Source organism: Oncorhynchus nerka, linkage group LG3, assembly GCF_034236695.1.
Source record: "Oncorhynchus nerka isolate Pitt River linkage group LG3, Oner_Uvic_2.0, whole genome shotgun sequence".
In the NCBI taxonomy this organism is placed as follows: domain Eukaryota; kingdom Metazoa; phylum Chordata; class Actinopteri; order Salmoniformes; family Salmonidae; genus Oncorhynchus; species Oncorhynchus nerka.
The window spans coordinates 7,341,850-7,354,912 of NC_088398.1; the positions used below are offsets into that span (position 1 = coordinate 7,341,850).

Below are 13,063 nucleotides of genomic sequence, written 5' to 3' on the forward strand. Positions count from 1 at the left end.
GGGAGGGATGAGATGGGGTAGAGGAACAGGGGGAGGGATGAGATGGGGTAGAGGAACAGGGGAGGGATGAGATGGGGTAGAGGAACAGGGGAGGGATGAGATGGGTGTAGAGGAACAGGGGAGGGATGAGATGGGGTAGAGGAACAGGGGGAGGGATGAGATGGGGTCGAGGAACAGGGGAGGGATGAGATGGGTGTAGAGGAACAGGGGAGGGATGAGATGGGGTAGAGGAACAGGGGAGGGATGAGATGGGGTAGAGGAACAAGGGGAGGGATGAGATGGGGTAGAGGAACAGGGGGAGGGATGAGATGGGGTAGAGGTACAGGGGGAGGGATGAGATGGGGTAGAGGAACAGGGGAGCGATGAGATGGGGTAGAGGAACAGGGGGAGGGATGAGATGGGGTAGCGGATCAGGGGGGGGGATAAGATTTGGGTAGAGGCACGGGAGGGATAAGATTTGGGTAGAGTCGCGGGGAGCGATGAGATTTGAGTAGAGGAACAGGGGAGGGATGAAATGGGGTAGAGGAACTGAGAGGGATGAGTTTTGGGCAGAGAAACAGGGAGAGGGATAAGGGGGGTGAGAGATGCTATGATTATAATGTTCTGATTATTTAATGTGACTACTAGGCTATGATTATTGTGTTTAACTCCAGGCGAGGACCTAGGTTGGCATCATGAAATGGAAGAGCTTTTGAAACGTGAATGCACTGTTTGTTGTAGCAGCAGCATGAAAATGGTTACCTAGTTTCATTTTCCACCAAATTCACATTTATGGAACAGGGATTGACTTCTGGGCAGGTCATTTCACTCGTCAAACAGAATGAGTTAAGTGACATTTAGTGAAGGGAGGGTACTGGGATGTCTGGTCTGTTCAGCAGCTTTGCATGCTCCTTGGGACCTCCCTACCCCATTGAAGTTGGCATTTTAAAATACTTTAGGTTAGGGTAACAATAGGGTTTAGGGTAACAGTAGGGGTTAGGGTTTAGGGTAACAGTAGGGGTTAGGGTTTAGGGTAACTGTAGGGGTTAGGGTTTAGGGTAACAGTAGGGATTAAGGTTAGGGTTTAGGGTAACAGTAGGGGTTAGGTTTAGGGTAACAGTAGGGATTAAGGTTGGGTCAGAGTAGGGAAATCAGTTCAGATTAAATGGGTATAAAATACAGGATATACTGTATGTAATGTAGGCCACATACGGACCGTTTCCCCCATCTCTCGCTGGGTGTGTGTGTGTCATCATTGTTTGAGACTGGGTTTAGATAGAGAGTGGGGAAGCCTCTGAAAGAGAGGATGGGAGGATGAATGACATTTGTGGTTTTGTCTTTGAGAGAATGCTACTGACATGAATCCTCTCAGGCCCATCTCTGCAGTGCCGTCTGACTGTAAGAAGGGGTACAGTCCCAGTTAGGATACGGTATGTAGGCTACCACTGCACCAGTACAGTCAGTTCTACCATTCTGGTGTGTGTGTGTGTGTGTGTTCTGGTGTGTGTGTCAGTTTATCTAATAAACAATAGGACAGTATTGACAGGAGGTAATCCCACAGGAGAACCAGAGGTGGGCCTGTGTGTGTATGTGTGTGCGTGTGCGTGTGTGTGTCTCTAAAGAGACGGAGGGATGGTTTGGTTAGCTGCCTTTCACCAAAGGCTATTATCTACTCACGCCAAATATCAATGACTCATTGTGTGTGTGTTAGAGAGTGTGTGTGTCTCTGTGTCATGTTGTATAGTATGAAGGGGTAAAATAAGGTCTGGGAGTTATTTTTGAGTGAGTTGCATTGGGCTCGTCCATTTTAGAGTTGTGTGTGTTTGCATGTGAACGTTACAGTGCCAGAGTGCATGTGGGTGTGTAAAGAATCCTCTGTGCTTCAAGCTCCTGTGTGGGCTCTCTTTCTCTCTGTGTGTGTGTGTCTCTCTGTGTTTGTGTGGGTGTGTGTTCTCTTTCTCTCTGTGTGTCTCTGTATGTGATCAATAAACAATGAATCAACATTTCTCCATCTGCGCTGGAGCAGTGGTATGACATTTAGATGGCCTGTTGTTGTATTCAGTGTGATTGTATGTGTTGTAGGTCTAGCTATTTGTCTGTCTTTGCGAGACAAGTGTATGTGGGTGTTTTCTCTCTCTTGAGAGAAAGAGGGTGTGAGTTCTTGTTTGTGCATGTGGTTGTCAGAGAGAAACTAGGGAGAGGTGTGTGTGCTTACTGCATAGTTACGATGAGCTTTGAATGTAAAACTGCTACACACACACAACAAATAGCCTAACATATTGCAGATAAAAGTGACATTATACAGTTGAAGTCGGAAGTTTACATACACCTTAGCCAAATAAATTTAAACTCAGTTTTTCACAATTCCTAACATTTAATCCTAGTAAAAAATTCCCTGTCTTAGGTCAGTTAGGATCACCACTTTATTTTAAGAATGTGAAATGTCAGAATAATAGTAGAGATAATGATTTATTTCAGCTTTTATTTCTTTCATCCAGTAGGTCAGAAGTTTACAAACACTTAATTATAATTTGGTAGCATTGCCTTTAAATGGTTTAACTTGGGTCAAATGTTTCAGGTAGCCTTCCACAAGCTTCCCACAATAAGTTGTGGGAAGTCCCACATTCCTCCTGACAGAGCTGGTGTAACTGAGTCAGGTTTTGTAGGCCTCCTTGCTCGCTCATGCTTTTTCAGTTCTGCCCAGAAGGATTAGGATTGAGGTTGGGGCTTTGTGATGGCCACCTTGACTTTGTTGTCCTTAATGAACTTGTTGGGGATAGGGGGCAGTATTTTCACTTTGGACGAATTGTGTGCCCATAGTGAACTGCATCCTACTCTGTCCTAGATTGCTAATATATGCATATTATTATTACTATTGGATAGAAAACACTCTGAAGTTTCTAAAACTGTTTGAATTATGTCTGTGAGTATAACAGAACTCATAGGGCAGGCAATCTTCCAAACGGGATGTGAAATTCTGAATGCGGGTCTAATTTTAAGTCATTGCCTCTTCACTTCCAAATAAGATATGGATCTGTTAGCACTTCCTACGCCTTCCACTAGATGTCCTCATTCAGTAGAACGTGGAATGGAGCCTCTGAAAGTGTGAACTTTGACCGAATGGGAGGGGAATGAGTCACTGTCCTGGCAGAATGCAATTTCCCTGTTGCGCATTTGTCTGTTGATATCACCATCGTTCCATTTGGCTGCAGATGAAAACGTATGTTCCGGTTGGAACGTTATTGGATATATATGAAAATAACATCCTGAAGATTGATTCTCTACTTAGTTTAACCTGTTACTCCTACCCCCTACTTTTTTGAACATTCTGTTAAAAATCGCGCAACATTTCAGCGCCCTGCTACTCATGCCAGGAATATAGTATATGCATATGATTAGTATGTGTGGATAGAAAACACTCAGACGTTTATAAAACTGGTTAAATCACGGCTGTGGCTATAACATAACGTGCGTTTCATCGGAAAGCGCAGGAAAAACTGATCACTGAAAATGGAAAAATATATTGCTGCGCGACTTGAACCCATTGATAAAGGTGAACCACAATTAATGGGGCTGAGGTTGCAGTACCTACAGCTTCCACACGGTGTCTAGAGTCTTGTCATTTGCCTACGATTTGTTTCTTGGTCAAACAGATGCAAGGCAGCGCAGTTCTTCAGGTCTAGGACCGGATATTTTGGTTGAGTTTCTAGCCTGACATTTTTCCAGACGGACAGCTATAGAATATACTTCGTCTTGTGATTAATTTGATCGCTTATTAACGTTTACTAATACCTAAAGTTGCATTACAAAAGTATTTCGAAGTGTTTTGTGAAAGTTTATCGTCGACTTTTTGAATTGTAAAAAATTACGTTATGTTATGAAACGCTGTTTTTTTTCGTTGATCACACAGTCTACATATAACGATATCTAGGCTATATATGGACCGATTTAATCGAAAAAAAAGACCCAATAGTGATTATGGGACATCTAGGAGTGCCAACAAAGAAGATGGTCAAAGGTAATGAATGTTTCCCAAAGCGCTAAGAACCTTGGCGTGATCCTGGACAACACCCTGTCGTTCTCAACTAACATCAAGGCGGTGGCCCGTTCCTGTAGGTTCATGCTCTACAACATCCGCAGAGTACGACCCTGCCTCACACAGGAAGCGGCGCAGGTCCTAATCCAGGCACTTGTCATCTCCTGTCTGGATTACTGCAACTCGCTGTTGGCTGGGCTCCCTGCCTGTGCCATTAAACCCCTACAACTCATCCAGAACGCCGCAGCCCGTCTGGTGTTCAACCTTCCCAAGTTCTCTCACGTCACCCCGCTCCTCCGCTCTCTCCACTGGCTTCCAGTTGAAGCTCGCATCCGCTACAAGACCATGGTGCTTGCCTACGGAGCTGTGAGGGGAACGGCACCTCAGTACCTCCAGGCTCTGATCAGGCCCTACACCCAAACAAGGGCACTGCGTTCATCCACCTCTGGCCTGCTCGCCTCCCTACCACTGAGGAAGTACAGTTCCCGCTCAGCCCAGTCAAAACTGTTCGCTGCTCTGGCCCCCCAATGGTGGAACAAACTCCCTCACGACGCCAGGACAGCGGAGTCAATCACCACCTTCCGGAGACACCTGAAACCCCACCTCTTTAAGGAATACCTAGGATAGGATAAAGTAATCCTTCTCACCCCCCCCCCTTAAAAGATTTAGATGCACTATTGTAAAGTGGCTGTTCCACTGGATGTCATAAGGTGAACGCACCAATTTGTAAGTCGCTCTGGATAAGAGCGTCTGCTAAATGACTTAAATGATGTTAAATGATTGTGCGGTTTGTGTAGCGCCGAATATGCTAATTATTTTTGTTTACGTCCCCTGCGGGTCTTTTGTGGTGTTACATGCTATCAGATAATAGCTTCTCATGCTTTCGCCGAAAAGCATTTTAAAAATCTGACTTGTTGCCTGGATTCACAACGAGTGTAGCTTTAATTCAATACCCTGCATGTGTATTTTAATGAACGTTTGAGTTTTAACTAATACTATTAGCATTTAGCGTGGCGCATTTGCATTTCCAGAGCTCTAGATGGGACGCAAGCGTCCCGAGTAGAAGCAAGAGGTTAACCAGTTTATTCGACCTGGAATATATATTTTTTAAGTTTTTGTCCGAGTTCTCCTGGACCAGCATCAGCTTTTGGGCACGTGAGTTGAAAGTGCTAGCAAATGCAGCTAATCGGATACTAGTATTGGACATTATGGAACAAAACAACGATTTATTGTGGAACTAGGACTCCTTGCACTGCATTCTGATGAAAGATCATCACAGGTAAGAGAATATTTATGATGTAATTTCGTATTTCTGTTGACTCCAACATGGCGGAGAAATATATTTACGTCTGAGCGCCGTCTCAGATTATTGCATGGTAGGCTTTTTTTGTAACGTTGAAAAAAAATCTGACACAGCGGTTGCATTAAGAACCAGTGTATCTTTAATTATATGTAGAATATGTATCTTTCGTCAAGGTTTACGATGAGTATTTCTGTTATCTGGCGTAGCTCTCTGTAATTACTCCGGATATTTTGGAGGCATTTCTGAACATGGAGTCAATGTAAACCAAGATTTGTGGATATAAATATGCATATTATCGAACAAAACATAAATGTATTGTGTAACATGTCATATGAGTGTCATCTGATGAAGGTTATCAAAGGTTAGTGATTCATTTTATCTCTAATTCTGCTTTTATGACTCCTAATCTTTGGCTGTGGAAAATGGCTGTGTTTTTTTTTGTTGATTTGGTGGTGGTCTAACATAAATATATGTTGTGTTTTCACTGTAAAACATTTTAAAAATCGGACATGATGGGTAGATTAACAAGATGTTTATCTTTCATTTGCTGTATTGCACTTGTTAATGTGTGAAAGTTAAATATTTCTAAAGAATATTTTTTAATTCCCCGCACCACCTTTTCAGCTGAATGTGGGGGGGGGGGAGTTCCCCTAGGGTTTTAAGCCATTTTGCCACAACTTTGGAAGTATGCTTGGGGTCATTGTCCATTTGGAAGATCCATTTGTGACCAAGCATTAACTTCCTGACTGATGTTTTGAGATGTTGCTTCAATATATCCACATCACTTTCCGTCCTCATGATGCCATCTATATTGTGAAGTGCACCAGTCCCTCCTGCAGCAAAGCACCCCCACAACATGATGCTGCCACTCCGTGCTTCACCGTTGGGATGGTGTTCTTCGTCTTGCAAGCCTCCCCTTTTTACTCCAAACATAACGATGGTCATTATAGCCAAACAGTTCTATTTTTGTTTCATCAGACTAGAGGACATTTCTCCAAAAAGTACGATCTTTGTCCCCATGTGCAGTTGCAAACCACAGTCTGGCTTTTTTACGGCGGTTTTGGAGCAGTGGCTTCTTCCTTGCTGAGCGGCCTTTCAGGTTATGTCGATATAAGACTCGTTTTACTGTGGATATAGATACATTTTTTTACCTGTTTCCTCCAGCATCTTCACAAGGTCATTTGCTGCTGTTCTGGGATCGATTTGCACTTTTCGCGTGGCTACGCAGTCGTGGGTGAACAGGGAGTACAGGAGAGGGCTCAGAACGCACCCTTGTGGGGCCCCAGTGTTGAGGATCTCTAGGAGACCGAACACGTCTCCTTCCTGTGCGGTATGACGGCTGCGTGGTCCCATGGTGTTTATACTTGCGTACTATTGTTTGCACAGATGAACATGGTACCTTCAGGCGTTTGGAAATTGCTCCCAAGGATGAACCAGACTTGTGGAGGTCTACAATTTTTTTTCTGAAGATTTGGCTGATTTCTTTTGATTTTCCCATGATGTCAAGCTAAGAGGCACTGAGTTTGAAGGTAGGCCTTGACATACATCCACAGGTACACCTCCAATTGACTCAAATTATGTCAATTAGCCTATTAGAAGCTTCTAAAGCCATGACATCATTTTCTGGAATTTTCCAAGCTGTTTAAAGGCACAGTCAACTTAGTGTATGTCAACTTCTAACCCACTGGAATTGTGATACAGTAAATTATAAGTGAAATAATCTGTCTGTAAACAATTGTTGGAAAAATGACTTATGTCATGCACAAAGTAGATGTCTTAACCGACTTGCCACAACTATAGTTTTTTAACAAGAAATTTGTGGAGTGGTTGAAAAACAAGTTTTAATGACTCCAACCTAAGTGTATGTAAACTTCAGACTTCAACTGTATACACTGAACAGAAATATAAACGCAACATGGAACTATTTCAACGACTTTACTGAGTTACAGTTCATATAAGGAAATCAGTCAGTTTAAATAAATAAATTAGGCCCTAATCTGGGAACCAGGCCCAGCCAATTAGAATTAGCTTTTCCCACAAAAGAGCTTTATTGCAGACAGAAATACTCCTCAGTTTCATTAGCTGTCCGGGTGGCTGGCCTCAGACGGTCCCGCAGGTAAAGAGGCTGGATGTGGAGTTCCTGGGCTGGCATGGTTACATGTGGTCTGCGGTTGTGAGGCCGGTTGGACGTACTGCCAAATTATCTAAAACAAGGCGGCTTATGGTAGAGAAATTGACATTAAATTCTCTGGCAACAGCTCTGGTGGCCATTCCTGCAGTCAGTATGCCAATTGACAAAACTGCACATTTTAGAAGTGGCCTTTTATTGTCCCCAGGTCAAGGTGCAACTATGTAATGATCATGCTGTTTAATCAGCTTCTTGATTTGGATTATCTTGGCAAAGCAGAAATGCTCACTGACAGGGATGTAAACACATTTGGACACCAAATTTGAGAGAAATCATATTTTTGCGCGTATGGTACATTTTAGGGATCTTTTATTTCAGCTCATGAAACATTGGACTAACACTGCATGTTGCGTTTATATATATTTTTTATAACATCATGTACTTTCACACTGGGCAGGTCACTTATAAGATGATTCCAGCCCCCCCTCCCCTCCATTCTCTACTGAATGGCTGTACAATTGAGTTAGTTGGTAGACCTCCAGCTTTGGCTAGAGGTGATATGTGAGAGAGAAGGGAGGAGGAGGAGTGAGTCAGGTAAATTAGATTGAACTCTGTTGAAGAAGTGAGTCAGAAGGATGAGTTTTCTGCAGCTTCCTTCCCCTGTTTCCACTCCTCCTTCCACCCATCCAATACAACGTTCCATTTATTCATGTTTATTATCGTCACACACACTAAAGCCACAGTCTGGGATTTGTGTTTCAGCCTAACAGTAGCCCTGCCACTCGGTTTGGTGAGCTGAGGGATGGAGCTGGGAAATGTAACCACACTCAGACGGAACTCTGGATTCAGGGACTGTGTGTGTGTGTTTGTAACTCAAAGTTCATTTTATAAAGGGAGTAAGAGGGTCAATGTCAGAGCAGAGGGTAGTGCTGTAAAATTGATAGAACCATTGAGAGACTATGTGAGCAAAGGATGAGATGGAGGGAGAGAGGATGAAAGGGAAAAGTATATCATATGTGCATGATGCGCGCAACCACGCATCAATCATCGAACACCGGAAATTATGTGTACGTGCCAAAACATCTGTTGCCATGGTAACAAAGCAAACACTCCCATACACCGATGTGCACGCATACAACATGCAGTACAAATAGATGCTGGCGCTACGCAGTTCCCCTTCCCTTCGCAGTCAGTGGAAGTGGAAAGACATAGTCCTGCCTCTTTCGGTTCATCTCTGACATTTTAGTTAACATTTGAACATGAACACAAGACAAAAATATGATGTTTTGCTCTCTAAATTGATTTGTAGTTGACGTTGAAGTGCTTGGGGTCAAATCTTTATTTGCATGTTTGTACTGTTAATGTTACCACAGAACCCAGCCAGAAATACACATCACACAAAGTCATGGCAACTGTGTTTTTCTCAGTCTCTTTTACCTGCTAAGGACAATTTGCTTTACATCATATGGAACATCATGGACGCATAAATAGTACTCTGATAAACAACTTAGGCCTCAACATTACATTCCCCATTTTGACACGCCTACTCTTAACATTTTGATTTCAGAATCTGACTGTTCTCTAAATAATTCAAATCAACGGTTTCACTTCTTATTCTAGTTATCCTATGTGCTCCACCTTTAAAGTGACCACCTACATTAGTAGCCTAGTTCTGGCCAGGCCCATTCAAACAAGTTTATGCTGTTACTTTCTGGAATACAAATCTACTGTATGTAGCATGAATGAACCTTTTGTAGTGAGGTTGGGACTGTGCGTGTGGTTGGTGCGTGCTTCATACAGAGTCTATTAGAACTAAACGATCCTTCTCAGCCCTGTGTTAGTTAGTGGACCCTGTTAGTTTCTCAGAGCCAAATGGAAACTCCAGCTTTCTCTGTGATTATGAGGTGAAATCTGGATAGTCGGTGCTTCACAGCCAGCCTGACTGGGCTTAGCACCTTCACACACATCTACCCAACAACAGGCGGGCACACACACACCCACCACTGGGGCCGGCCAGGCACAAACACACACACAGATGCAGCACGGATCACGCCACGCACACCCAACACAGGGAACTCACTTATACACACACACACACAACACAGGGAACTCACTTATACACACACACACACACACACACACACACACACAACACAGGGAACTCACTTATACACACACACACAACACAGGGAACTCACTTATACACACACACCATACACAGGAAAAGCAACTGGAGATCCGTCTCTTCCCCTCTCCTTTCTCTGTCTCGCTCTGCCTTTCCCAAACCACAAAAAGTGCCCATTCTCCATGTTAACCCTTCGCTTCATCGCACTGCAGTCTCCTCCTCTCCCTCTCATCATCCTTGTCTACCCGGATACAGATACCCGGGAATAACAACGCCCCCCCCCCTTTACGTAACACTTAAAGCCCCGCACTGGCTCCCAGACCATGGCAACAGACTACCACACATCTGGATAGACTAACACTCATTCATATCGTGATAGTTATATTACCGTGTATATATAGTCAAATACACAAGGGTAGGCTTATGCGTCACTATTGTACTTCATAAAACATATATTTTTTGTGGGGGGGGTCTATAAAGTACATTTTTAATGTTCCTCTGAAGTACAGGTGCTCTCCGACCTAAGTTAGACTTATCTTTACTTTAGGAGAGCAGTTTTTATTTTAGGGAGGTCGAACATCTCTCTTCCCGCTCTCTTCTTCTCTCTCCTGCTCGAGTGTTTTCCCAGGCTGTCTGGCATGGCTCTGTCCGTCTGCTGGTGCTTTATCTGCTGGCTCATACTGCCTCCAGGTGGACAAACACACACATTACATCTCAGCCACAGAACAGGGACGGGGAGGACGGCGCACCTAGACGCTGATCTGGAGTCAGTTTGGTGTGTTCCCCCCTATAATGGTTAAGGTTAGGATTTGGCAATGTTGAGTTGATCCTAGATCAGTGGCTAGGGAGTGGGAACAGGAGAAGTACTGTGCTCTTGAACAGGGTAATGCTCAATGTTAGTGCGCATGTGTCCTGTGTCTGAAAATAACAGACGACAAAGAGCTCGACTGTCGATGGTGGATATGTGTGTACCGAAGAACATTGAGCATCTCTTGTACCCATGTCCATGATTTGTCTGGGCAGGCTGGATCACACACTGAAACACACACAGCTTATGGTCTCAGGAAAGCTTCAGGTTGACGTGACGCACACTAGTTCTGTTTTTTACAGAAGCCGAATTCCATGATTTGATTACTCACGAATAGATGACATCATAACGCTCTGTCTCTAGGGAAGACACAGAGGCCAGGTGGAGAGTGGTGTGTGTTGTGGTGCGTTCAGGGCGCCGTTGGTCTCCACAAGTGACATGTGGACTTGTGCCCAACATGACTGTTACCGTGGTAACTGTGAAGGGTGGAGAATCGAGTTATAATTGGATAGAGCAAATGGGTGGGTGTTGGAGGGAGAAAGAGGCGAGAGAGAGAGACTGTGGCGTGACCCTATATGTGATGCCAGATGAGAGTGGGAGTCAGGGTGGGTGTTGGAGGGAGAGAGAGAGAGACTGTGGCGTGCCCCTATATGTGATGCCAGATGAGAGTGGGAGTCAGGGTGGGTGTTGGAGGGAGAAAGAGGCGAGAGAGAGAGACTGTGGCGTGCCCCTATATGTGATGCCAGATGAGAGTGGGAGTCAGGGTGGGTGTTGGAGGGAGAAAGAGGCGAGAGAGAGAAACTGTGGCGTGCCCCTATATGTGATGCCAGGTGAGAGTGGGAGTCAGGGTGGGTGTTGGAGGGAGAAAGAGGCGAGAGAGAGGGACTGTGGCGTGCCCCTATATGTGATGCCAGGTGAGAGTGGGAGTCAGGGTGGGTGTTGGAGGGAGAAAGAGGCGAGAGAGAGGGACTGTGGCGTGCCCCTATATGTGATGCCAGATGAGAGTGGGAGTCAGGGTGGGTGTTGGAGGGAGAAAGAGGCGAGAGAGAGAGACTGTGGCGTGCCCCTATATGTGATGCCAGGTGAGAGTGGGAGTCAGGGTGGGTGTTGGAGGGAGAAAGAGGCGAGAGAGAGGGACTGTGGCGTGCCCCTATATGTGATGAGAGTGGGAGTCAGGGTGGGTGTTGGAGGGAGAAAGAGGCGAGAGAGAGAGACTGTGGCGTGCCCCTATATGTGATGCCAGATGAGAGTGGGAGTCAGGGTGGGTGTTGGAGGGAGAAAGAGGCGAGAGAGAGAGACTGTGGCGTGCCCCTATATGTGATGTCAGGTGGGAGTGAGAGTCAGGGTGGGTGTTGGAGGGGGCTTCACGTAGAGCCTCATGTCAGAGAACAGGAAACACCCACAGAGAAACTGGACATAAACGCACAGACACACACACACCCGCAGCATAGATCAACACCTCATACAGTGTGAAGATATTCCTGTAGACACAGAGTATTATGCAGTCCCTCAATATGTAGCTTGTGGTTCGATGAGAACAAACTCCTACACAGATACAGGGCAGAGCTCCACCAATCAGAGACAGGAGAGGGAGATCGTTAAGCTTAGCTGAGGGGGTCTCTCTCCTTCAAGATTTTCTCCCTTTAATTTCAACACTCCTCTCCATGTCCTTTCATTTTGTCCTGTGGACTAGTAGTTTGTCACTATTCAGTCAAGTCTGCATGGTGATCTATTAGGTCTCTCAGAGGTAGGGGAGTATTCAGCCCAAGTGATCTCATAATTCTAGGTTTAGTCTTATCCTCAATTTAATGGCTTGAATGTCTATTGATAATGTCTTGTATTTCCTGCCTGTTGTTCTGTGATCTGTCTTCACCCGCGTGCTGTTTCATTTGTTGTTACCCAACATTCTTTCCTACCAAACATAATCACATAGTCTACCAAAGGAAATGACTCTTGTATAACTTGCATAAGTTAAAGCCCCCATGCAGTCTTTTTATTTTTATATCATCACTGTGGGCCCAATTCAGACCTAGGAAATGTATACCTTTCCTACACACGCCTTTCCTCAGTAGTTGGTATTCACACTTACCTTATGCCAGGAGCATAATAGGCTTTGCCGGCTTGGTTTGGAATACATTTTATTCAACCGCTGAAAACCCCCCCACTTGTCGCTCAACAGATTTTCTCGTTTAGTTTTGATTCAATGTATCTAAAGCCATCCCTTTAAATGTGGCACCTTTTAATTAGAATTGTCTCGACAGACTATATGGAGGGAACAGTTCAGATTATTAGGGATCAATGAAAGAAAGACATGAAAATACGTGTATATTCATCTCTGTTTCATCATCTTGTAGATGATTTAGGGTTAGGAAAGCATTTATAAACTCATAAAAACAGGTTTGTAGAGGCTTTATGCACTAAATATACGGAACAAAAATATAAAACGCAATCATTTCAAAGATTTTACTGAGTTACAGTTCATATAAGAAAATCTGTTCATTTAATACATTCATTTGGTCCTAATCTATGGATTTCACATGACTGGGAATACAGATATGCATCTGTTGGTCACATATACCTTTAATAAAGAAAGGTAGGGGCGTGGATCAGAAAACCAGTCAGTATATGTTGACCACCATTTGCCTCATGCAGCGTGACACATCTCCTTTGCATAGAGTTGATCA

General features: G+C 44.4%; 1 protein-coding gene across 1 annotated transcript in view; it reads left to right on the top strand.

Moving 5' to 3' along the window:
• Positions 1-13,063, top strand: part of LOC115116689 (protein capicua homolog) — a 66,586-nt gene that overhangs the window by 18,896 nt on the left and 34,627 nt on the right.